General features: G+C 41.3%; 1 protein-coding gene across 3 annotated transcripts in view; it reads right to left on the bottom strand.

The window, feature by feature from the left end:
- The window catches only part of XRCC1 (X-ray repair cross complementing 1), a 1,655,904-nt gene that overhangs the window by 900,465 nt on the left and 728,108 nt on the right, over window positions 1-27,331 (bottom strand). The gene's annotated exons all lie outside the window — the stretch shown is intronic.

The following is a 27,331-nucleotide window of genomic DNA, read 5'->3' as shown; positions in this document are numbered from 1 at the left end:
AAATCACATATACTTAAGGCCTTGTGCACCAAGTCAACACTTTAACATCCCATAAGGTTCTCTAACATGGGAACTAAACTCTACTACTTACTAAAAACAAAGGATACATGCACTACTTTAAATATTTAAAAGCAGTCTTACTGCTAAACAGATCAGTCATGTTAAAGTAAGTTTTCAACATAATGTTAGCATAGATTTAGAGATGCTGCAACCCCCTTAAAGCTGAAAATAACAAATCTTCCTTAGGCAACCAACATCTGTATCAAACCAATGCTATTGTAATTCAGATTTTTTTCTAATAATGAAAATCAAAACTTGCATAAATCATATTTTACCACAAAAAACATGTTCACTTATAATCCTTGATAGTGTCTTTGTCTCTCACCTGCACAAATGTACATATCTCAGTACATTTTCCTGCTTCATAATGCAGCAGAAGAATGGCGTGCTATATCAGCACAACTGTGTTCTAAGCCTCTACAGAAGTATGTCGCAATCAAATTTACAAAATGGACAAAGAAAATAAAATCAACAAATAAGCTTGTTATTACTTGTACATTCCTCTCCTTGGATCAAAACCCCACTATACTGAGCTCACATAAGAGCTCCATTAATTCTCAGATTTATGTTGCCTGGCATTTCATGCCTCTTGTACAGAGACCCAATATGAACAGGCCTGAAGTTTGGAAATAAAGTGATCAAAAGGCAAACACATTAATCATGGAGAAGACTGAAGACGGAAACCTAGATATTCACCAAAAATGCTGATATGCTAGAAATCTTTCAACAGTGGGTAATTACTGGGATTTCCTCTTCTGATATTCCGAGCATAAAATTTCTGATTTTTTTTCTCTTGTTTCCATGCTTAGAAAAATACCTGCATTGACACTGCACCATCAGAGTGGGAGGGTACACACAGCCTACTCCAGTGATGGCAAACCTTTTGGGTTTAGTGTGTCAAAAATTCAGAAAATGCCTATCTTGATTCTGCTGGAGTGTCCCCCACCCAAACAAAAGAGAAACAACTGTTTACATATTACTTTATTTAAAAAATACAGTCCAGTCGTGTGCTGTCATGTATTATATAAGTAAAAGAAAAATCAGTGACTTACAATAGAGAAAACAATAAGCAAACTGATCTTAAACAGTGCACCAAAAAATTACCCTACTTTTAATAGTAATTTTGAACTGAAAAAATATGGAACACATTGCATTTGATTTGATTAACATCAATTAATGACTTTTTTGTTGCTGGGTTTTAATAGACAAGTGTAGGGTCACATATTTCTTGTATTTTTGTTCATTCAGTTTCTTTGGTAACTCGAGCGTTGGTGAACGCTGGTGTGCCACCCAAAATGTTGTGGTGTGTCATAGGTTCGTCATCACTGGCCTACTCAGTCCAACCCTAATCCAATAAGTGAATATAGCTGTAGGACAGAAAAAACACACATGAATACAATAAATCCTATATTTGCCCGGCTTATTGAGAGAACCACCCACAAATGCATAAAGAATTCTGTTGATCTACAGGTGGACTTTTGAGAGGATAATAAGAATCAGTTGCAAAAGGCTTCTTCACAGCTCAAATTATATAGTGAGTACATACCTATTATCTCTGACTTTCTAAAACCTTCTACAGTGGATAACTGTAAATATCCCAAATACTCAAAAATAATTAAACCTTACCTGAACCTCCATTAAACTTCCTGGGAGGATGGAGCTAGAATAATATCTAAAGGAATGTTTGAAGTTGGACCACTCAGCCTGGTTCCTCCGACAAAATGAAGATCCTCTTCCACCTTGCCAGAGTGCATCTAACAAGTGAAAGATATTCAGGCAGCCTCTAGCACCTCAAAATTCTGTTGGAAGACCCAGTAGGAGGAATGGAAGTGAAACAGAAGCCAAGCCCTGAAGTAATAACATTTCAAATGAGACCTCAGTTTTGGAATCACTAGTGATCAATAATGGACAGTGAAGATGTGAACCCCAATGACCTTGTAGCCATGGCACTAATGCCTGCAATACGGCATTCTTGAAGCAAGCAGTGAAGGCAGCAATTACACTCACTAAGTGGTCACTATCAGCAGCATTTTCAGCATGTCCCTTTCTAAAGCAAAGATAATGAACATTTGTCACTTGAATTCACCCAACTTCTTCAGATAAAGCCTGAGATGATGAAGTATATTCATGGTATGAAGAGCCCTCTCTCTCCCCTGGATTTTTCCTCTACAAAGCAAACAGAAAGATGAATGTGGTTTATGGGCAACTCTGATAATTATCAGAAAGTATAATGGCACCATAACAGACAGTCAACCCTTGTGAATTAAGTAAGATTCCCTGAAACATTACGGACCTGTAAACCATAAATCCAGTTACCAGAGGTAATGGTAAACAAGTTAAAGAGCATTCCTGGAGAAAACTTTAGCACCAGTGAATCTGCAGGTTCAAAGTCTGAAGACGGTACGCTTGTCAACCATAAAATGTAAGTGATAAGAAGAGAGTTTTTTCCTAAAGGAAGGTGAAGATATAGAATAATTTTAAGGAACTGTTTATTTAACCAGTTAGTGAAGAAACATAGTCTTGTCATCTACAAGTTAGTGTGTGTGTGTCTTTCAGCTTTTCCCGGTTAGGGGTCGCCACAGCGGAACTCCGGTCCGCTAATGATTGGCAGTAGAGTTTTACATGCTGGCTTGCCGGGCCTAACGCACAACCTTCAACGAAGGAACGCCCATTCACGCATGTCGTCACACAGTAGACGCTTTAACTGAGAATCGAACGGGCAACGTCTAACTGTGAGGCGACAACGCTACCGCAGCACCACCACCGCGTAATGTCATCTACAAGTTAGTGCTGTGCAGAAATACTAGAAGCACTCACCCTGACCTCCGAGTAGATGAGAAAGAAGGAAAGATGTCTGAGGTAAATGAGAATAACCTTGCATAGCAAATGACTGTGGTGGTCCCTTAGACACATTCATGAAACTGAAACTCTTCTTCCATCTTAGTAGAGTAAATAAAGGAGTAAAACAGGACAACCACATTCACCTCTGTGATGAAGTGGTTAACATCTGGGGTAACTACTCCCACAAGATACTAATCAAACAGGATTCCCAAATCCCCCGTTCTAGGATATGGCTTTGTCACCAAGACACAAACAGCTATTAAGGTGATGTCTCAGTCTCTAAAACAGGAATAAGAAAAAGCCTCCTCTGTGTTCACTTACTAGACCACTGCCTGGCTGCATGTTTACAGCAGGAAGAGTTATGGTCTCAATTTTGTTTCTGGAGTTTTTAGGGTGAGAAGCATCATCCTCAACTTCAGTAATGTGGAGCCTTGCTCTTTTGCAAGAGACTAGTTTCTTTCAGCCAAGAAAAGCTTTGTTTCTTGACAGTGAAGCATTCATTGCCAGGACATATACTGCTTCAGGAGGTTTAAAGGAAAAGCTCATAATAAAGTTAGTGGCAACTGTCCACTTCAGTGCCTGATGGCAAGGGTCTGGCAAGTCTCTGAAGACACAATGACAAGTGCCACTTGCACTTCACAGTCCTCTATACCACAGGAACCCCGTGGCATGCAAACATTACTGAAGTTTGTGGCCACCATAAGGCCCAAGGTGAGCAAGAAAGCTCCATGCCTAAACCTTGCAGCGCATCCTCATCCAGGCTGCCAAGATTGCAACCTTTGGATTCCTTTAATGGCAGGGTCTACAGAAGAATGATTGTTCAGTTCTATCCTAATGAAGATAATCTTCCACAATGAGAGATCAGACAGGATTTCAAATTTATGGAGCCACCTACCCCCACAAGTTCTGTAACACCATAGGAGCACGCAAACTAAGGATCCAACAAACAGTCCCTAAGTGTGCAAACTAGAGACAGTCAACAAGCAGGAGAACATATGAAGGTCCTCCTTCTGCAAGGCCTCTGCCACAATGGTCCATACCTTGGTATACACTCTCAGTACACAAGAGAGATCAATTAACACCATCTTGTACTAAACGTAAGATACACCCATCTCATACTGTATGAACCTACTCTGCAGATATAATGTCCCAAAAGGTTCTACTATGCCCAGTAACACTATCCAGGATATTCTGTGCCATCAGGGGTATTTACAACAAAATATTTGATTTTTTTTTCCTTTTTAAGCATGGAATTACATTTTAATTGTTATTTTTTTTTTCTCTTTCTGTTATCTTGTTGGAGCTTTTCTCCCCGGGCCTCTAGTGAAAATGGAAATATATCCAGCTAGACCAGCCCGGTTAACAAATGTAAAATAAATAAAAATAAAATAAATAAATTTGATCGATGAAAACACAAAGGTCCAGCATATGCCAGAAATCTTCTTTGAACATGGGAAAAGTGGAATTACAACCTTTTATATTTCTTCAAAACAGGAAGAGAGACAACTGTCCTCTTGTGACGTAGAACCTGAGCCTATTCAAAGAACTTTGTGGAGAAAGCCTGGCCACTTAGTGAAGCTCTTTCTGTGGAAGACCAAGAGCTCTCAGACACAGCCATGTGTGACCAAATCTACAACTTAAAAAGTCTGTGGCCGTGTCCTCTCCAAGCCAAGATATTCTCAGAGAACTGACCTCCCACAAGCCAACTTACACAATAGTCAAGGCAGTAGATTGCCAGGTCAGCAGAACTGTCCTCCTTGGGAACTCATCTGGTACAGATTAAGGAGGCAACACTGACTGATGGTTGCGCACCCCCCCCCCCACACACATATTTTACTTGGTGGTTTCTTTCAAGAGAAATGAGGTGGCCCAGAGGAAAAGGAGGCTGATAGGGATGGAGATCATTAACTGTGGTTGGCAAATGTTAACAGGACTGCTTTCATCTCTACTGCACTATTATGCAGATTGGTCTCTGGAGGGACCAAGTGCCTTGGACCATTCTTCCCAGGAAATGCCAACCACCCACCCCAGTTGGGAGGCATCCATAGTCATTGTGGCCATCGGGGGTGGTAAAACGAAAGGTCGGCCTAGAAGAATGTTGTCTGACTGGATCCACCAGTGGATGTGTTGCTTGCAAATTGGAGTAAGTTTAATTGGAAAGGATAGGGGCTGTCAAATAATAGACCACTGAACAGCTACAGTCCACTGAAGAACACACACAAAGTATCGTGCAAAGAGAAGCAATAACATGGCAACTGCCATGGATCCTAGCGCTTGAAGAATTAGCCTAGCTGAAGAAGATGGGAGATAACTTGATGGACCTGAAACCTGAGTGTGGATATGCGATGAATTGCTTGTGATGTTAATTGCATTGCTGTCTTCAGGTGTGCACCAATGAACTCCAGGCTCTGAACTGGTGTCAGGTTTAATTTGGCATGATTTATTGTTATCCCCAGTAACAAATCTGGAACAAATAGTCCCTGGATTGTTGAAGAAGATGCTTGGAGGGGGCATTGAAGAGCCAGTCATCCAGACATGGAAACACTCAGAACCCTTTGATTTTCTAGTGAGCAGCTACCATTGCCATGCATTTAATAAACACCCTGCGGGTGTGGCGAGTCCAAAGGGCAGGGACACTGAATTGGCAATGACTGTCTCCCAGCTGAAAGCGTAGATATCTTCTGGACTGCCTGTCTATTATGATGTGATAGTATGCACCTTGAAGACCTATAGATCACATCCAATCGCCCTTGCAAAGAAATGGCAGACTGGACTGAACTGTGACCATTGGGCACTAAAAGAAACGTGAGTAAGTTCTGAATCCTATTTGGTCTGGTGGGACCTCTTGGATGAATCTCTTGTCTAGCAGCTTTCATCTGACTGAGTGTAACGTCCTTTTGCAAACAGGAAGTTGGAAAAACGGAATGGAACAGCCTCTCGATATTATTCTTAGCACCCAGGAATCTTCTGTTATATTTGCCCATGCATCTCAGTGCAAGGATAGTTGTCCCCTGATTGCCTCCAGAGTTGAGCAGTCAGGCACAGCACTTCAGGAGCGCTGAAAGGGTCTGTCCGGAAGGGAATCATGGAAAACTTGATTTTGCAGGCTTCCTCTGCCTCTATGGTGATGTCTACCATTGGAACTTCCTCCTCTGCCTCTGCAGGAGTTGTCCAGGAGCAAATCTTGGAAACGTCTGAGATTTCTGGAACCATATTGTCTTACCACCTCTTTGATTCCTGGAAAAGGTTCATCGAGGGGTAGAAAACCTGATTCCCAAAACAAGCAGAGTCGTTCCTTCTTGTTCGCAATGGTTAAGCATCTCTTTTACCGAAGAGCCAAATAAGGATGTGCCATCAAGGGGGCACTGAAGAAAGACATCTTAAAAGGCTCTGAAAAGTTGCACAGACCCATCCAGGCATGTCTTCTTAGGAGAATACCTGAACCGGCAGCTCATGAGGTGCCTTTAGCTGTGTGAAAGATTAACCTCATGGAAGCACTGGAAACTGACAATAGAGTGGGTAGCTGAGAGAATGTTCTTTTGATATCCTCTGCAGACATGGACTTTGAGAGAGTATTTGACAGTTCCTTGGACAAATTTCTCTGTAGCTTCATGAACTGTTCCAGGTAATTTGGATACCGCAAGCCAAAAGTCGCTGAGGCAAAGACACACTTTCCAAATTTCTCCAGCACCCTAGACCCTCTGTTTGGCGAGTGGACAGAAGACATCTGTTCTGCTAGTTCTTTCTTAGTAGCTCCTGCCACCACCATAGCATCTACTGGGACTCCTTTGTTCCAGTCTATCCATGAGAGGAGTTAGAAATTTACATGTCTTTTCGGAATGGGATCAACAGTATCTGGCTCCTTCCATATCTGGTGGAAAACTAAATCAATGAGATCATCCAAGGGTTGGAGGGGGGTGGTTACCCAAGACACAGGTGGACCAGAACCAAAAGCTTCCAAAAATACCGATTCCTCTGGGGAGGGGATTTCCAGAAGACCAACCACTCTTTTTTTCTAAGAGTCTCTAGTATGCCTCCAAAGGAGAAATCATCTGATGGTGATTTGGGGGACCCTTAGCCTTCACTGAAATCAGTATCCTCTGACAGAGATTCCAGTTGGGAATCTATATGCCTCTTCTTATACATCCTCTTCCAATGGACCTCCTCGGGGGGGGGGGGTGCTCAGGGGAGTTATATGAAGAGAGGTGGTGTTCCTGTACAGGAACTGCTTGGAAACTAGTTGGAACTGACTGTCCCTGTGGAGTAAGCCTGACGGACTCAGAGCTCAGAATCGAAAAGGGAATGGGAACTGGACTCAAGGAATGAGAAAGCAGTTCTCTGGAGAGAGAAAAAGCCCTTTCCGCAACCTTGAAGGCAGACAGACCCAGAAAAGATGCAACCAGCTGCATCAGAGCCGAGACATCCAGTGCAGGCAATCACAACTCCTATCTGATACACGCCTCGAGAATGGAAACAGGCCCGAACTGTCCAGGGCCAAGGCTTCGAGGGGCAGGGACGGTTCCAATGATATCAGAGGCGATCCTGGCCCCACGTATCTGAAACCAATGGCTCTGGACACCATTACAATCCAAAGGTATCATAATGAAACTAGTCAGGGATGCTGTCGGAGTGAAAGAAGAGATCTTCTTCAATTTAACTTCGGACCTCTCTGGGCTTTTGGATCTTGGGGCTCTAAAACAGTGGGACAGATCAGAGGAGGAAACAGAACAGTATGCAACATAGGTGGAGGGCTCACAGATCCAATAGGGGATGGAGCCAGTATGACACCATCTAGATCTGAGCTCTGAGAAATTTTTACATCATCCTATCTACATTTGCTTCTGATCAACTTTTGGAGGTCCTAGAGGATGTGGTGGACTGTGGCCTTGAATGCTTCTTTGGAGTCTATAAAAATGGAGAATGTACAGTAGGAGAAATTGGATCTAGTGTAAATTCTGGTGTACTAAATCTCTGAGAGGTGCCAGGCTTTGAATCCAAGGGTCTGGGATCTGAGATAAATGCTGTAGGACTAGCATATATAATGATCGGGTCCCAAGGTTCTGGATCCAACGATCAGGTCTTTCTATCCGAATGTCGAATCTAAGGATTTTTTGATCCTAGTCACTGAATCTGATGAAATCCTAGGGGACTTCAGCGAGGAGTGTTTTCTATGTTCTGATGGAACAGACTTTGAAGATCTGACAAGGATTTGAGCCCCAGAAGAAGTTGATGCAGCAGGAGGAAGTAGGCCTTTCAAAATTAACTTGCTGTGTCAGTCAGCCAGAGCCCTTGACTTAAAAGTAAAACAGATGCTGCAATTGGTATCCACATGGCCGAGTCAGACAATAAACGCACTTCTTGTGGGCATCTGAGTTCAAGTGCATTTTTTGAACACTGTCAGTTTTTCTGACATGACAGGAGTACAGGTAATGCAAGCACAGGAGAAGTACACAGTTTTTTTTTTTTTTTTTTGTAAATCAGAAAGTAAGGAGAGTAAAGGAAGAAAGAAGAATTACTAACTAAGGTAATTAAGAAAAAATACCCTGCTGTAAGGGGAGTAAACGAAGACAGAAGAATTACTAACTAAGGTAATTAAAAAAAAATACCCTGCTTAGGTAAAAGGGGAAATACCAACTATGGAAGTATGGCATGGAAGAAATACAATGCAAAACAGCAGAAAAGCCTAATGCTGTCATGTGTACTAGGAGGGAGGACAGAAAAAGAAAACAAGATGATTTCAGTAAATATATCAAAACTTACAAAAATGTCACTAATTTCTCACTTGAGAGAAGGAACATGTGTCTAAGTACGATGCTGGCAGATGAGATGAGATATTGGGGGTGAACTGAGGCATCATGGGTAGAGGGAGGACCTCGAAAGTTGGATCCAAAGTCTAGAGTATGCAGCCAATTCAGATCCGAGGACTGGATCTAAACCCAATGTGTTGAGGATGAATGAAAAGGACAACATGAGATCAACTTTCTCCACCTTTTCAAAATCCATAGGCTCTTTATAAGGAAAAAATCTACTCAACAATCAAAGTTTTCTGCAACATTGCTTTATTCTTTGACTTCAGTAAGGCTTTTAAAGCTGTGCCCATAGTTTGTCACTCTCTCAAAACAAGCAGTCCCATGTTATACTACTTGGCTGGTCTTTATCCGGGTCCTATGGCAATGTACACCGAGGTACCCCATGAGTTAATACAAAGTTCCTACTGTCCCTTATTTTTGTTAAGCAAACATGGCAGACCTGTAAAAATCTGCAAATCATTCAATAAGCAATCAGTGTGACTCTATTATCCACAAGCCTAAATATAGCTGAGGTGAAAAATGAACTGTATTCAAGACTCTCTTCCCTGAAAGACTGAATTAAGGAAACTACTTCCAGCTAAACAGATGAAAATGTAATGCCATTCTATCTGGCATGAAGAGCCAACAAAGTAAGTAGCCATCTTCTCCCAACGCAGATAGATTATTCCTCAAGTAGACTATGTCAAGTATCAAGTATAGTACAGTTTTATACCTACCATAAATGTAGATGTTCGAGTGTCTTCACTGCTGCAGTCATTACACTTGGGTTATCCTACCGTCAGGCGGTCCTGCAGTCGGTCAGTGTTCCAAAGTCTTGGTCCGGCGTCAGTTGCTGTCGCCTCCTCCCTGACGTCAGTGCGTCAGGGGTATATAAGAAGCAGCCGATGCCATTTTCTTCAGTTTTTCTTGCCCCAGATGTCAGGTGCCCCCAAAAAGATAGGCAATACATATTGCTTACAAAACATACAATAAGGTAAAAACAAAACCTGCAGTAACCAGCAAATACACCACATAGATAGTATAGTGTAGAAAGTTATAGATAAGACCCAGCTAAGAAAGAGGGGATGGCAGGTGGGTAACCAGGATTGCAGCAGTGAAGACACTCAAACATCTACATTTATGGTAGATACAAAACTGTACTATGTTCATCATGTTTCACTGCTGCAGTCATTACACTTGGGTTGAATCCCAAAGCTGAGTCAGGGTGGCTGGTTCTATTGAGGATTTGGTGTGGCTATGAGGCCCTGCAGCACTGCAGTAGCAAAGCCAGCTCTGAATGTAGAGTAAAGAGGCAAGTGGTAATGCTTGGTAAAGGTGTGCACTGAACTCCAAGTTGCTGCTTCCAAAATGTCTTTGGTAGGTACTCCTCTAAGGTACGCAGTAGAAGTAGCAGTTGCCCTGGTAGAATGTGCTCTAATGTTAGATGGTACAGGTTTCCCATGTTGTGTGCAACAGAACTGGATACAGTGTCCTATCCACTTTGAAATGGTCTGCTTTGAAATAGCCTTTCCCTGTGACCCTGCAGCATATGATACAAACAATTGTTCAGTTTTTCTGAAAGCTTTTGTTTTGTTCAAGCAGAAGCGTAATTGCCTGTGTATGTCCAAAGAATGTAGAAGTCTCTCCCCTTTATTCTGGGGATTTGGATAAAATGTTGGCAAGTGAATAGTTTGGTTAAGAGCCACACTGGATACCACCTTAGGCATAAAGGTAGGGTTTGTTCTTAAAGAAACCCTGTCTTGGTGGAAAATGATGAAAGGCTCCACTGCCATTAGGTCCTGTAGTTCTGTGACTCTTCTTGCTGAGGTTATTGCCAGAAGCAGAGCAGTTTTCCATGATATATATTTTAATTCTGCTGAATTGGCTGGCTCAAAAGGAGGTAAAGTGAGCTTTTCCAAGACAAAATCGAGGTCCCAAGTTGGTGTTGGTGCTCTCTGGGGTGGTCTTATGTTTTTTGCCCCTCTGAGGTACTGCTTTAGCAATGGATGAGAGAAAATAGGAGCATCTGTGTCGTAATGAGCCGAGATGGCAGAAGCGTGGATCTTAATGGATGAGAAGGATAGTCCTTTGTCCAGCATCTCAGTTAAATATTGAAGTATCTGAGGAATGTTAAGGACAAGAGGGTCAAGGCTTTGAGCCTGGTTCCAGGCACAGAATCTCTTCCACTTTTCTGAATAAGATTTCCTGGTGCTAGGCCTCCTGGCCTCCAAAATGACAACCATAACAGCTTTAGAGAGAGGTGTTGCCTGTTTGGCTAATGAATCTGCCATGCAGCCAGGTTTAAGGTTTTGAGCTGACTGCAGGATCTGATTGTTTTGTTGAGTCAGAAGGTGTGGAATTTGAGGCAAAATCTAAGGTGGGCCTTGAGCTAAGTTCTTTAAGATTGGATACCAATGCTGGCGTGGCCAGTCTGGAGCAATCAGAATCATCTGTGGTTTTTCTTGTCTGGCTTTTAGGAGTACCTTTGAAAGGAGAGGCAGAGGTGGGAAGGAATAAACGTTTAGGCTTTTCCAGCTGAACGAAAGAGCATCCACTTTCCATGCTTGTGTGTGATAAGTCCTTGTGCAGAATTTTTGTAGTTGGCAATTCTTTGGGGAGGCAGAGAGATCTATGTCTGGGCAAACACTTTTTAGGTACCATTGTAATTTCCTCATATGCAGTCTTGCATATGGAATTAGTAGTATGCAGGATGCCATGAATCCCAAGGCCTGCAGAATTTTTCTTGCAGGGAGTTGGGATTTTGTTGCCATCAACTGAAAATACTGAGTCAGTTGTCCTTGTTTGTCTGGCGTGAGATAAGCCATCTGGGCCGTTGTATTTAAGCTGGCACCCAGGAATAGTATCTCTTGTGAGGGCACTAGTTTTGACTTATTTTCGTTTACTGTGTACCCTAGGCAACTTAACAATCTTTTTACAAATGCCCGATGCTTTAGAAGAATGTCCTTGCTCTCCGCTTGAATCAGGCAGTCGTCCAGGTATGGATATATTTGAATTCCTTTTTGTCTGCAAAATGCAATTACTGGTGCCAGACACTATGTGAAGACCCGGGGCGCAGTAGATGAGCCAAAGGCCAGGGCAGAGAATTGGTAGTGCATTGAACCAGCTATGAATCTGAGGTATCTTCTGCAATTTTGTCTGATAGGGACATGCAGGTATGCCTCTTTGAGGTCTAAAGTAACAAGCCAAGCTTTCTTGCCCAACATGGGAAATAGCTGCTGTAGTGTCAACATTTTGAATTTCGGAACATCCAGATAAGTATTTAGAGTAGAAAGATCTAGTATGGGTCTCCAGGCTTTGTCCTTTCTGGGGACCAGGAAGGGTCTTGAGTAAAATCCTTGTCCTTGTTCCTGTTGTGGCACTTTTTGAATAGCTCTCATGTCCATGAGGACTGTAATTTGTTTTTGTGCCTCTGCCCATTGATTTTGTGGCAGGTTTGGCATTCCTTTTAGCCTTGGAAAAGTGTGAAAGTGGAACCTGTAACATTGAGACACAATATTCAGCACCCATTTGTCTTGGGTGATTGCTTGCCAGTTTTGTGAAAAAAAGAGCTAGTTTCCCCCCTAAGGGAGCTGCCAAAAGGGAAGAGTCTGGCATTGGAAGGGGGGAGTCATTGGGACTGCTTCCTGTGAGAAATCATTCACTGTTAGCATAAATTTTGCCTTATCCTCCATTTTCTTTAATACCTCTTCTGCCTTAACACCAAATAAAATATCTTGCTGTAAAGGAGCATCCACTAATTTTGCCTTAACATGATCTGGTAAACTTTGTTCTTTTAACCAAGCATGTCTTCGAATCACAGATCCTGTAACTGCTGCTCTACAAGAAGCTTCTAATGAATCAAAACCACATTTTACAAAGTATGCTTTCCCGCTTGTTCAGCTGCATGCAATAAATCCTGCATTTCCTTATAATCAGGTTGTTCTGCACTTGTACTCATTTTTTGTTTTAACTGAGACAGTAAATACTGTTGATATTTAAGCATGTGAAACTGGCAATTTAAAGCCCTCACTGCTAAAGTTGCAGAGGTGTAAACTTTCTTCCCCCATCTGTCTAATGCTCTAGAATCCCTGTCCGAGGGAACTGGAATTTTTAGCCGTGGAACCCTTACCCCTTTGGGACCCTGGGAAATAGTTTCTGGGTCAGCAACAGGGTTTTTATAAAGAAATTTGTGAGAGTCAGGGACTCTGTAGTACCTGTCTGGCTTGACTGGAGCAGGGGGTAAAGAATCAGGATTAAAACTGGATTCCGAGAACACATCATCCACAATATCCAACACTGGTGGAACAGCAAGGAGCCTGTGCTGAGGCAATAAAAGAAAGTCTCTGAGCCTTTTCTTGGATTCTGAGTAATCCTGGCCCTCCCAATGGAAATGCTCCCTCATGGTATGTAAGGTTTCCCCAAAAGAGTAATCCTCAAAAGGAGAGGCTGAAGGAATAGATTCTTCAGCATCAGAGTCCTCATAGGGGGGTAAAGAGTACCCTGGTCTGAAGAGGAATCAGAATATATATAGAGACTTGGTCAGAGGAATCATAGTCTGTATCCTGCCTAGGACTTTTATCAGGAGGGGGATGGGAACTCCTGATCAGAGTAATTAAGTCTTCGGCCATTCTGAGCATCTGATTTTTAGGCATGGAGGCCTGTCCAGGTGAATGCTGTACTTGCTTCTTTGTCTTTAATGTAGTTTTAGACTTGGCTGTAGTTGCAATGGTAAGTTGTGAAGGTCTGAAAACACCCTCAGAAGCCGATGCTTGCTCAGCGGCTCCGGACCCATCTGAAGGGTTAGTCTCTGCAGGCCCAACACCTTGAGTATCCAGAGGCCTAGGTACCTCCACGTGGTAGTCAATCGCGGCCTGTGGCTATGAGGTAGCGGGTGTCAGGGGCTGTGAAAGCACCTCACTGAGAACCGGTGACTGGCCTAGAAGTGGATTCGTCATCAGTTTTGGGCCTCGGATGCCTGTCCTTATCCTTATCTTTGCGTCTTTTGTGAATTCCGGTCGTCGGTTGTTTCGACGGCATGGTATAATTAAACCTCCGGCCAAAGTAATGGCGCGCAAAATCAAACCAACGTTTAATAGTGCGTTTGTTAAATCTAGCACAAAACCGATAACTAGTGACGTCGTGATCAGGGCCTAGGCATGGAATACAGTAAGAATGAAAATCCTTATGCGGTATTTGCTTCCCACAAGAAATACAATTATTAACTTTTACTGACATCGGTCTGAGGCAAGAAAAAGTTTCCCCACCGGGGTACTTAGCTTTATTGAAGACTTCGGTTCTAAAAAACAAATTTGATATCTCAGGAGTCGGCCGACCGGCACTTGCGAACTGCTTTTGCTTCGGGCACCGCGCGGCAAGAAAGACTGAAGAAAATGGCGTCGGCTGCTTCTTATACACCCCTGACGCACTGACATCAGGTATGAGGCGACAGCGACCGACGCCGGACCAAGACTTTGGAACTCTGGCCGACTGCGGGACCGCCTGGCGGCAGGATAACCCAAGTGTAATGACTGCAGCAGTGAAACACGATTAACATCTGAATATACCACTGAATATATAGATGAAATTATCAAAAACAAACCTAAAAAATGGGTAAGCTCATTCTCTGTTGATACCAAACAGGGTAGCTAGAGCTACAGTAAGTCCATCATTAACCTACGGTAGAATAACATTTTTAGCATCCCTTCATCCCTTCGTGGGGTGACCAGAGAAGCTTATTGGTGCCTGCAACACTGTGGCCAAATTCATTTCCATTTCTCTAAGGAACTGTACTGCAGCACCATACTTAAAAGACATGACTTATCTTAGCAAATGTTCTAGCTTACACCCAACTCTCACTTACTTTCAGTCTCATCCAACATGTCCCATCAGTGTCTCCCATAGGTCTTTTCACTTGGTACAAACTTCAGTCATACCACCTTAGAACCTCTGAAGTACTTGCATCTGCCAGCAAATCCAGTGAGACAGCATTCCGCCTATCTGTTTTTATAAGTCTCTCTTCTCTTCCATCTGATGCACCTGCTTGGCACTGAAGATCAAAAAGGACATAAAACTACATCTATTTAATCCAGCCCACAAAGAACACTGCAAACTACCTTGACATAAACCTGACTAAGCCAGCACCACTTCTCTCCCTCATTCCTGCTATTCTGCATGTCTATGACTTATGGGCAACTTACACCTGAGCTCACTGTAAAGCATACATAACATGGATGGATGAGGCTGTGGATGGTACCATCCTGCTATGATGCTATGATTAACAATGTGTTAAATACATAATGAATACACTTTGGACAGTTTTTGCTGTAGATGCTATTTCAGATTATGCTCAGCTGCTTCTTTTACACCTAACCAACTTGATATTTATTTTATTTTTTACAACCTATTATAACCACTATATATTTTTTTTACAATTTACTATAAAGCTATATACTTTTTTATCCTTCTTTTTCAGTTTTCTGCCTCCCATGTTACCCCTGAATAAGGGGCTCACAGCCCAATTGGCTCCATCCACTTAGCATTCATTCATTATTTGTGCACTTTTAAAGCAAACAAATGTGGGAAGGGGCTCTGATCGCCAGTACCTATGATGAATGCAAGAGATAATGCAGGACTCTTGCATGGAATTCTTGGTCAAAATGTCACTCCACAAGCCTGCAGAGAGCCTTAGCCTTCTTGAAGGTAGAGGAAGGAGAGTCCAGATGCTTCCATGATTCTTATCCATATAATGATTAATGCATTTCTAGGAGGGAAAGCATGAGAAACTAAAAGCCAGCCCAAGCTGGACTTCACAAACCCCAGAGTCTTCTCAAAAGAGGGGTCACTGGGTATTAGAAGTCTTGTGGTCCCTATCTGTCTCAGACACAAGAATGTCAGGGACCTCAGACTCCCCATCCTAGGGCATTGTAAGTAAGGGAGACGCTATCCTAACCCCAGCTCCGGGAGGGCAGCTTGAGCTTAACCAGTGAGCAAATCAACAAGGATGAACAATTAAGCGCTGGGAGCAGGGCAACGGGCACTAGAGAACACACACCAGAGGTAACAGCAGGTCCAGACAATCCAACTCAAAGCCTAATGCCAATGTCAGACAGTGTTCTCTAAAGGTATGCTCCCTGTGCTTGTCAGGACAAATTTCTAGCATATATTAGTTGAGATATGTCTAACAACAGAGTTGAGTTCAAACTGAGCAAGAAAATACTTTAGTGTAACAAGTGAATCATGAACTCAGGAGAAAAACATGGTGAAAAGGTCCCTTGGCCCTGACTGCAAGCACAAGGTTAACCAAGGAAGACATCAGGGACAATCCAGTTCAGCAGTCCAGAAGCTGGTATCCTCCAGATATGGAAAAAGGGGTAAGACACTACATATTCACTGAAAGCACCCCGAAAACTAAATGTCAACCTGAACCGCTTGTGATCTTTTTTTCACTGCTTGAAGACAGATAATCAGTCCTACCCTTCATTGGCTGATGGAATACTTGCAGGAAAAGTCAGGCCTCCTCATGACTGGAACTGGCGAAAGAATGACGTACCCACTGTTTGGCTGCCTGCCAGCTATCCCGCCATCTTATGCCATTCTAGCCCAGAATAATGTAAAGCATCCTCTTGGTAGTCATTTGGCTGAGCAAGCTTCACTGCTGACATCCTAAAAAAAATTTTGAGGTGGGGATCAAGCTTTTCCCTTCTACTTCTGCATGTGGAAGTTTTGGCACTTATGACAATGCTTCTCACAGTGCTCTGCTCCTAGGCAGTAGAGACAGTGACAATGTGGTTTCTGGTTGATAACTTGTCAACCACAGGAAGGCTTTAGCTTTTTAGATAATGAATGCTGGAAATGATGAACATTGGGATCACTATCTGAACTGTAGAAACAATGGAAAAAAGGGGGTTTAACAGTTGAGGAAGCAACTAGGCATAAGAAAAAATCTAAAATGTACCCAACTAGGAGTATAGGAGGAGGAAATCCAAACAGTTGTCCACTGCAGAAGGCCTCCAAACTCAGATCTTCAGATTACAATGTGAAAGCAGTTAAAGGATGCAATAAGACAGTTCTCCAGTACTCTTGTGCTAGCCTTGCCAATGATTACTGATTTACAGCTTGTCAGGTATCTATGGGTGCACCAGATTCCTACCATCACAAATTTATCTGTAGGTTTCTTTTTCTAGGTACTGTTCTTCCATCTGCTGCTGTTAAACTTGACTCCATCTGTTCCCCACCAGTGGACAATCCCCAGAACTGCTAGGACAGCAGAAGTCTGAAAGGCCATCACTCAGGAAGACTTTGGAGAGTTTGTGTTCATATAGTATCCAGGCAATGACAGCAATTGTGTATTAGGTTCTCACCTCTGTCCCTTGGCAAACAGATGGACTACCAACATTTTCTGTCGGTGCCACTACAGTACATTCCCAGATGAATACTACCAGGCAGTGGTTTAGTGAATCAAAAGCCTATCCCTGGTATACTCACTGAAATGCTGCCCCTCCTCCAAGAAGTTGTGGCTATCTGCATCCTATTTCACAGTGCCCCCGCCCCCAAAGATGGATATGCCCATCCTCCCCTGTTGATGCTTTCTAGTGCATAAGCTGCTAATTCAACTTAGGCAGGACTTTATCCTTCTGTACACTGGAATTCGCTTCCATCACGCATATCATCATCCGCAGATCTCATTGAATCCATGTGGTGGCAAACTAATGGTAAAGAAAGACAAGTAAAATCCTGCAGTCTCTAGCACTGCACAAAGATGGAAGCAAATTTGATGGTAACTGGCATTTGATTAATAGTCATAAGAATGGCTTAGGTAGCCAATTGATTGAGAAATAGATGTAATTCAGCATCTGTGTACACTACAAAAAGTCTCTTAAGCCTAGCAGTCTCAATCACTCCTAAACAGTGATATCCAGCAGGATCACTCTCTCCACAGTCAAACCAGGAATCAAGGCAAGTTCTGATATATGAAACTTTCATTATGTTCACAATAGAACAAAACTGAATCACTAAATACAAAATAAAAAAAGAGTCCAGGCCACAAGTGAAGGCGTAAAAAAATTATGTATTAGCGCTTTCGTCTAGAAAAGACTTCTTCAGATACAATAAAACAGGTGCTACACACTACTTATAAAGCTCTTCATAAATATATTCAATTCAAATTTAAAGAAACACTCACATTAAAAATAGTTGATGGAAGTCCTTTAGTTGATGGAAGGGATCATATTCATGACAGAGGGGTACCCATGGACAGAGTTATTAATAATAACAGACCACTGGATGAGTTAGACTCTTTCTCGGAGCCAGAAGACCATTTTTTATTACCCAGGAGATCAGAACGACTGGCCAGCAAGACCAGGTTCCCATCAGATCCAGGCCATTCAAGCAATGGCTATGGGACAAATTACGGATGGAAGAAGATGGGGAAGAAGGGGAAACAGTGGTAGTGGATGGTACTGAGGGTATTTTGTCTGAATATAAATGATTTAAAAATTTCAATTACACTACCCATGCCCTAGGGAAACAACATTTTTATTTACTTTCAAAAGGATTTAAGTTTGTAAAAAGTAATTCTGGTGATTTAGCAAACCTTTTGGTAGACCTTAAATTGTATTTAAGGAAGTTAAATTTAAATATGGTTTTTAGAAAAACTGATAAAGAAAGAAATAGTGATTTACAGGGTTTGGTAAGGAGCAGCACATTCAATCCACCCCTTCATCCAGTTTTATTGATGTATGAACAGATTGTTACAGAAGAAATATATGAAGCACACAACAGGTACAAGGTGAACATGGGGCCCTACAATTTAAGTGAGGAAGAGGTAAAACTTCTTTACCATTTACAAAGGCAGAAAGAATTTCGTATCATGAAGCCCGATAAGGGAGGGGGTGTCATACTCTTTGGTACTGAGGAATATAACAAAGTAATTACCAACATTTTGCTTGACATACTTACTCCCCTGTTTCTATTAATGAAATTCATATAGCTTATGGGAAAATTGACTCACTTTTGGAAGAATATTTGGTAGAGAATAGGATTGATAGTAAAACTCATCAGTTCTTGAGACAAATTAATCCTATTATCCCAATTTTTTTCAGACTTCCCAAGGTACATAAATCCATTATAGAACCACCATTTAGACCTATAGTATCTGCTAGAAATTCGAAAACTCATCCTCTAGCAGTGTATGTTGATTATTGTACTAAAGAGATTTTGGTTAAAACGGAACATCTCATTAAGGATTCCTGGGAATTTTTGAGTAAAATGACCCAATATATATGGAGTGAGGACTGTAGCTTCCTCACTATTGATGTTAAAGATCTTTTTACTTGTATTCCTCGTTGTAAAGGATATGAATACTTTAGTGACAGCATTAATAAATATTCTTCTTTGCCTAAGGATCAGATTTTACTAATTTTGGAACTTTTGGAAATTGTCCTTGACCATAATTACATCAGTTTTCAGGGAAAATATTTCCAACAGGTTAGTGGGGTAGCTATGGGGGCAGCTTGTGCCCCCATCTACGCCAATCTAGTGATGTTGGAATGGGAGAATAGGTACGTGTTTGACAGTCCATTCCAAGAAAATATAAAGCTTTATCTTAGATTTCTTGACAATATTTTTATTTTATGGAAAGGGACTAAAGAAACTCTTGCATTGTTTATGCAATATTTGAACAAAAGTACTAATTTTCTCTCTTTCACACATACATGGCATAGTGACACTATTAACTATCTTGACATAACCCTTTTCAAAACAAATAAGGGGTTTAAATCTAAAATTCATCGTAAAGATACTTGGCGCAACAGTTATTTGCACTATGAGAGTCATCATCCTGCATTCCAAAAAAGAAGTCTTATAAAAGGACAAGCGATGACCTCAGATTTTAGTAATCTGAAGAGAGAATTTATTTTCTTGGGTGAAAAGTTTATTGAAAGGGGATATCCTTTAAATTTGGCATGTGAAAAACTTGGAGGAGTTTATGAGGAATGGGGGAAGAAGTATAAGCCCTTGTTGGGTCAACCTTTTACCACTACAGGGATACAGAATAGAGATGTAAAACATTTTCAGGGGGCATGCATAACAGAGTTTTCTACATTTTCTGACAGGTTCACTAAAATTATTAGTACTAACTGGAGTGTGCTAAAAACTAATAAAGATCTTTATGAAGCAGTAGGATCTAAACCCACATTCATATACAGGACAGGAAAAAATTTTAAGAAAATTTTCAAACAGACAGATAGTAATGTTCAAACAACAAACAAAGCTACTATTCCATGTGGAAGTTGTAGTCAATGTCCACACATCATTAGGGAAACACATATACGATTGAACAATGGGCTGAACAGTTTTGTGAAATTCTGTAAAGGCAACTGTAGATCAAGGATGTTGGTATACCTCATGTGTTCGATGCTCTGCATTCTATATAAGAAAAACGGAGAGAGCATTTAAAGATAGAATTATATGAACATATATATGACATATGGACAGATAAAGATACCAGCGCATTGTTCAAACATTCAGTCATGTACATCTGTTTGTGGCTTTAAATTTGGCATTATTGATGTTATCAGAAATAATGCCAGAGGGGGTAATAATAAAAATATATTGCTAAACAGAGAATTAAAGTGGCAGCTTAGGCTGAAGGCCAATATTCTACCTGGTCTCAATGAATATGTTAGTATTAAGCCAGTTTAGATAGAAAAAGCAGTTGGAGTTTAAATACCATCCGGTTATGGATGTGTAATGTTTTAGTTATTATTTTTCATACATGTTTGTGTGTTTTTGATGCTTTTTAATATGCATGGATATGGCTGTTAGTCTATTATCATGCGTAATATTTTTTTCTTAAGGTTATACATTTTTAATGTGAGTGTTTCTTTAAATTTTAATTGAATATATTTATGAAGAGATTTATAAGTAGTGTGTAGCACCTGTGTTATTGTATCTGAAGAAGTATTTTCTAGACGAAAGTGCTAATACATAAAATTTTATATGCCTTCACTTGTGGCCTGGATTCCTTTTTTAAACTTTCATTATGTCATAGACAACCAGTATAGTAAATTTCCAAAAATTAATACTATCTCCAGCAAACTTGCAAGAAGCAATATAATGACTGTTGCTCTAAGGGTGACAAAAATGTCAGCTGAAAGGACAATAAAGGTTTCAAAATTTTAATAGCAAGAGAGGTCTGCTGAGGTGCTGTCTGTGAATCAGAAAAGTACAGGTGTATAACCACTTATCATAATTGCAGATGCTAAAGTATATTCATTACAGTAGTACTGACTCTTGGGATTCCTGTCTACAGAAGCTCTATGGCCAGCCCAAATAACAGAGCTTTCACCTATGCCTTCCAGACTGGAGGACTCCCACCCCTACTATTGTGAAGACATTGGTGGTATGAATAGACATTGTCTGGCACCATCTATAAGTCTTTATTGCCCCAAACAGGTTCAGAAAGTAGCTCATGTGAACCAAAGCATGACCCACCAAAGAATGACCAATCTCAGGTGGAAAAAAGTAATAAAAGGGACACTCCCCTAAGCCTATTCCTGCAAAGACAGCTTGTCTTCAGTGGGGAAAGAAGAATGACTTGGGTACCCACCTGTAAAAGGAAAATCTTCAAAGATCAATACACGTTAGGTTCAAGCAAGGCACCCTTTATTACTTGCAGCAAGGAGACAAAGCATATAGGTACAAGGTTTGTCTAACTTTCCAGTGGTCAGTATATTATTCTTATACAGTTCTCTTCATGTCACACAGAAAATGTTACTAATCTACTGCTGACGTAGTTGGACACAGCTTTCTGTATGTTACACAGAAAATGTTACCAGGCTTATTGCTGACATGGTCAGATTATTGCTGTCTTGCAAAAACATTTGAGAAAAACAACCTGGCCTTGGGCTTATTTTAGCCCACCTTGTCTCTTCAATTCTTCCATTGTACAATTCTAATACATGCGATACATTTTGTCTAGATTCAAGGTACATTTCTAGCTTTGGTACAAGTAGTGCTGACTATAGTTTAAGCTTTCAAACATCTATTGTTTTCTTTATCAAGACTTCTAGTAGCTGCACATTTTCTCATGGCATAAGCAGAAATAGAATGTCTCTTATTAAGTTTCCGGTAGCTGCACATATTTTCATTACATAAGCAGAATAAAGCGTCTTTTATTAAGTTTCTAATAGCTGTGCAGATTCATGCAGTATGAACAGAATAAATGTATTAACCCTTTTAAACCTTTAATGTACTAAGCATGCACATTGCTATTATGCATTTTCCTAACATTTCCCCCCTTTTCATACTTTTATTCTACTTTCAAAACAAGCATAAACAGTTTTTTCTTCCCTTAACCTCTTCCCACTCAGGATTTGCAGTTAAGAGAGTCATTTAGTTTAAACCCATGAAAGCATTTTCAATTTTTCAGTAACTCTTCGAGTTCGGCATCTTGGTATAATGTTTCCGAAACTGAAATGCCTACAAAATTTTGATTAGTCCTTTTATGCAGGGGATGCAGCAGCACCCACACACCATCAGTAGAGCTATCCCTACACAGATTGCAATCAGAATGTTCATCAGGATACTGCCCCACCCCCCAAACAATTTCTGGAAAAAGTCCGTCAATGGATTTGGTCCTGGTTTGGTCATGGCTGACATCTGCTGAATTACTTCAAGATGGTTGTCTATCTCTTGTTTGTGGTCAGGAATATATGAACAGCACTCCTCTTGGATTAAAGCGCACGTTCCTCCTCTCACCGCTAGGGTGAAGTCAAGAGCCATGCGATTTTGAAGTACCACTGTTCTCATGGCAGTCAGTTCATCGGTTACCAATTCTAGGGCAGAAAAGGTTGCATTACTCATTATTTCGGGAAGCATACACAATTTTCTCAGTTCCCAGATTGATTTTGTTGCTCCATATGCTGGTAATACGCCTGCCCACGATATGACAGTATCACTCAGATCCATATGTGATAGTCCTTTGTTATTTCCAGGGCCTAAGTCATGATGGTATTTCCTGGGTGTATTGATTTGTCCCAATGGATTGACAGGCTTTTTGATTTTTCGGACATTCCGAATCTTCCCTTGAGGTAAAACTGTCATTTGTCATATGGCCGGAACCAGGTATCCCAAAAAACAACTGCCAGACCAATTCTCGGGTAGCCATTTATATGCTTTTCTTCCGCATATACAGTAACAATCTTCCACTTTAGTAGTAACTTTACTATACCCTTGCTCTGCATGAAACATTTTTCTGTCGATTATAGACAGTTGTTTGTAGAGATCAGCATTAATTTTACTTCTTCAATTGTCCTATGCATCAGTTTAACAAATGAATCATAGCTCGTGTTGCAATAGAATCTAATGTTATCGGATTTAGTGTAGCATCTATAGGGAACAGTTACATTGCAATAGCTCCAACCCACCTTGACTGTATCATTCTTATAAAAACACACAGTTCCTTTCTGTCGAATAGACAAGTGCAATTCTACCTTATCTCTTGATGTGACATCTGATGTATCATGAATTAAGTTTTCCCAGATCTTGTTAGCCCCTAGGGGAACTGCAGTTAACAGTAGCCCCCCATATGCTGTTGGTAAAGCTGTGCAAATCCAGCAATTCGAAACACTGAAGGTTTCAGCATACACATATTTAATTGCCTGGTAAGTATTAAAGTTCGGGTGCCACTCTGCACGCTTATTTAGTTCTACTTGCATGGCTGAGAAAAGAAATGGCCACAATAAAAAGATTATTGTCACCAGTACAGTCAACAGGATGGTCATGTAATATTTTTGTGGAAACGGTTGTTCTGCATTTCCGTTTTCTCCGGTTCTTCCAAGTAGGTGTATTTGGATCTTACTGGATTCCATAATCTTATTTTGGACACATGATCTTTCTCTCTGCCCTAATAGGACCTTCAGCACCGATGGTTTCTTCACTGGGTTTGAGATGGATCAGTCCTATTGATCTGACCCCCCTTTGTAGCCAGACTTCATGCTTAGGGTCCCGATGGAGAGGTAAGATCTTTGTCCAATTCAAAGTTCTTTACCAGGTGTATCCACAAAGCTCGTTCTGCTATTTTGACTGCAGTAGGTGTCAAAAGAAGCAACTGGTAGGGACCTTCCCACCTTGGCGATGCCCAGTTCTTTCGCTTCACGATTTTAATCCATACCCAGTCTCCTGGCGTCACTGCCACTTCCGATGTTTCGGTTTGTTTTTTATCTAAAACAGAATTTGACTGTAACAGATGTTTACAACTCAACAACTTTTTCATATATTCAGCTAGCGTAAAATCGGCTTCCTGGTCCAAACAGTTTTTAAAAAGGAGTCAATCCTTTTGCTGTAGGGACAGTTCTCATGCTCAAAAGTGCCAGGGGTAAACAGTACAACCAAGTATTTCCTGTCTCAGCTATTTATTTTCTCAATTTGCTTTTTAATATACCATTATGCCTTTCAACCAGCCCTGCAGACTGTGGATGGTATGGCACAATGATTTTTTAAAGAAATACCAAAATGTTTACTTAACTGCTGTATGGTTTGATTTACAAAATGTGTACCACTGTCACTGTAGATTCTTTCCGGAATGCCAAACCTAGGAATAATTTCCTTGACAAGTACTTTTGCCACTGTAGCTGCATCTGGATTTTTGGTTGGAAAGGCTTCCACCCACCTATCAATAATGACAAGACAATACTTTTTATTTTCACATTTGTTCAATTCTATGAAATCCATACAGATAGTGTGAAACGGATATGGTGGTGTGGGGAAACTCCCTTGCTTGGGCTTTATCGCCCCCTGTGCATGATGTTTGTTACAAATCTGACACATCAAACAAAATTTTTTAGAGTAGTTTGTAAATCCATACATTGTGAACACTTGGTTCACCAGCTGTACCATCCCCCCGTTGAGACATGGCATTGCCCATGGCTCAACAATGCTGCATAGCGAAACAAATTAGAGGGTAGTATCGGTTTTCCTTCTTCAGAGATGTACAGCCCTTTTTCGAGGATTGCTCCTCGTTTTATCCATCGCTGTTTCTCAGCTTGCGTAGTGAGTGTCTGCATTGTTTTTAACATGTCTAGATCTAAGGTTTCAGATGTTTGCAATTCCTTATTTAAAAGAAATACTTCTGTGGCCGCTTGTTTTGCAGCTGTATCAGCTCTCGCATTACCTTTTGAAATCCTATCCTGTTGCTTGGTGTGAGCTGTACATTTGCAAATAGCCACTTTCTGAGGTAACTGAAAAGATTCTAAAAGATCTAAAATAAACTGTGCATGATTTATAGGTTTGCCAGTAGATGTTATCATTCCTCGGTTTTTCCACTGTTGTGCAAACACATGTACAGTGGAAAAAGCATACTGGCTGTCAGTAAAAATGTTTACACATTTACCATTTGCTAGGGTACATGCCCATGTCATGGCAATCAATTCTGCTGCCTGTGCAGATAAATAGTGTGGTAAAGATTTTGCTTCTACAATCTCAGTATCAGAGACTACTGCATATCCTACTAGTTTTTTTCCTGCAGGACCCCTTTTGCACGAGCCATCCACGTAATATGTCACCTCTGCATTGTCCAACGGGACGTCCGTGAGATCTTTTCTAGGTAGGGTCTTTTGCTCAATTACCTGCAGGCAGCAGTGGGGTGTGCCATCTGCAGGGGTTGGGAGCAGTGTAGAAGGGTTCAAAGTTGTACATCGTTCAATTGTCATATGAGGTTGGCTCAACAATATAGTCATGCAGGAAAGATGCCTAGCAGGGGAGAGATATGCCACGTTTTCTTGCAGTAAAATGATCGCGATTGCATGGGGCACTCTCAAAGTGAAAGGGTGGAACAAGACTACTGAGGCTGAAGCCTGCACTGCCATTGCAGCTGCAACTACTGCTTGTACACAGTGGGGTAAGGATCGTGCCATTGGGTCCAGTTGTGATGAATAGTAAGCGATGGGGCGCTGCTTATCCCCATGCTGTTGTGTTAATACTGATGTCATGTAACCCTGCTTGCAATCTACAGTCTGGAAAAACGTTTATGATAGTTTGGCAATCCCAGAACTAGTGCGGACGCTATTAACTGCTTTAGTTTACAAAAGGCAGACTCTGCCTCTGGTGTCCATTGTAACAAATCCTGCACTGCCATAGGCGTCTTATATACAAGGTCAGTTAAGGGTGCAGATTCCAAAGCATAGTTTGGAATCCAGCTTCAGCAAAAATTAGTTGTACCCAGGAAGGACATAATTTCCTTCTTGGTAGTGGGTTTTAGTGCTTGTAAAATTGCTAGTTTTCTGTCCTCATCTAACGTTCTACCTTCCTTGTATATTACATATCCTAGGTATTTAACCTGTTTTTTCCAGAGCTGCAGTTTGTCTTTGTTTACCTTATGTCCCTCAGCAGCTAAAAATCGTAGAAGTGCTATGGTATCTTCCTTACAATCCTGCTGGGTGGGGGCCACCAGCAGAATGTCATCAACATAAAGTAAAACCTGGCTACCTCTTGGTGGGTTGAATCCTGCCAAGTTGCTTGCCATTTCTTGTGAGAATATCGTTGGACTTTCACAATATCCCTGTGGTAGGCGTGTATATGTATATCTTTTTCCCTGAAATGTAAATGCAAACCAATACTGGCTATCAGGGTGTATCGGTATCAAAAATAATGCATTGCTAATGTCTACCACAGAAAAATATTTTTGTTGAGGTTTTAAGTCATTCAACAGGGTGTGTGGATCTGGCACTATGGGTGCCCTTGGTATTACCGCGTCATTTACAGCTTGCAAACCCTGGACCATACGCCATTCTCCATTGGCTTTTTTTACTGGAAATAAAGGTGTGTTACATGGTGAATCGGGAGATTCTATTAGTATCCCTCCTTTAAGTAAGGATGCTATAATAGGCTTTATCCCTGCCTCTGCATCTTTTCTTAAGGGATACTGTCTTTTTTGTGGTCTGAATGCTGACTTTGGCGTGATAGTGACTGGCCCCGCTGTACGAATGAGTCCTACATCTGATTTCCCTGTTGACCAGAGAGTCTCTGGTATACCTCGCAAGGCGTTTTCTTCCTCCTTTAATAGGAGTGTCCATCAGCTGTCTTTGCTAGATTGTAAGTGCACAGCTGGGTTGGTCTGAGTTATCCAATTCAATTTTTGCACTCGTATCCCCTGTCCTGACAGTTCTAGTTCTGTCTGTTTCTCCCATCTCGTGGCTTTTTCTCCTAGCTCTGCCCATTTTATATTTTTGCTTTTAGTTAAACTAACATGTGGTAATCGATTAGATCTATAAAGTGCAAAAAACTCCTGGGGCAGTGAACAGCTGGCTACACTGTTCCCTTCTGTGTCCCAGTACAGGTTACGCAGCATCAATCTATTTGTATGATTCTTAAATAATTCTTTCTCACATTCCTTATCAGGTCCTGGTGTGTTACAAAAATACAGGGTACAGTGCAACAGGTGTTGCTTGTCAATGTCAAGGGAGGGAAACTTACTGATGGCTATGCTCATTAGTTCCTCGGTCACGGTCCTGGACCAGTAGTAACCAAGTCCTGGCTGTACCAGTAAAATATTTCACCCTCCGATTGCACCACAAAGGTATTATTTTGTCGCTGTGATTCCATACCCTGCATAGTTGGGACTACTGCTATACCAAATATCTGCA

The sequence above is a fragment of the Protopterus annectens genome, chromosome 8.part0 (genome assembly GCF_019279795.1).
Source record: "Protopterus annectens isolate FY-2018-M chromosome 8.part0, PAN1.0, whole genome shotgun sequence".
Classification (NCBI taxonomy): Eukaryota; Metazoa; Chordata; order Ceratodontiformes; family Protopteridae; genus Protopterus; species Protopterus annectens.
The sequence above is the reverse complement of the archived record's forward strand: the minus strand, read 5'-3'. Positions and strand labels throughout refer to the sequence as shown.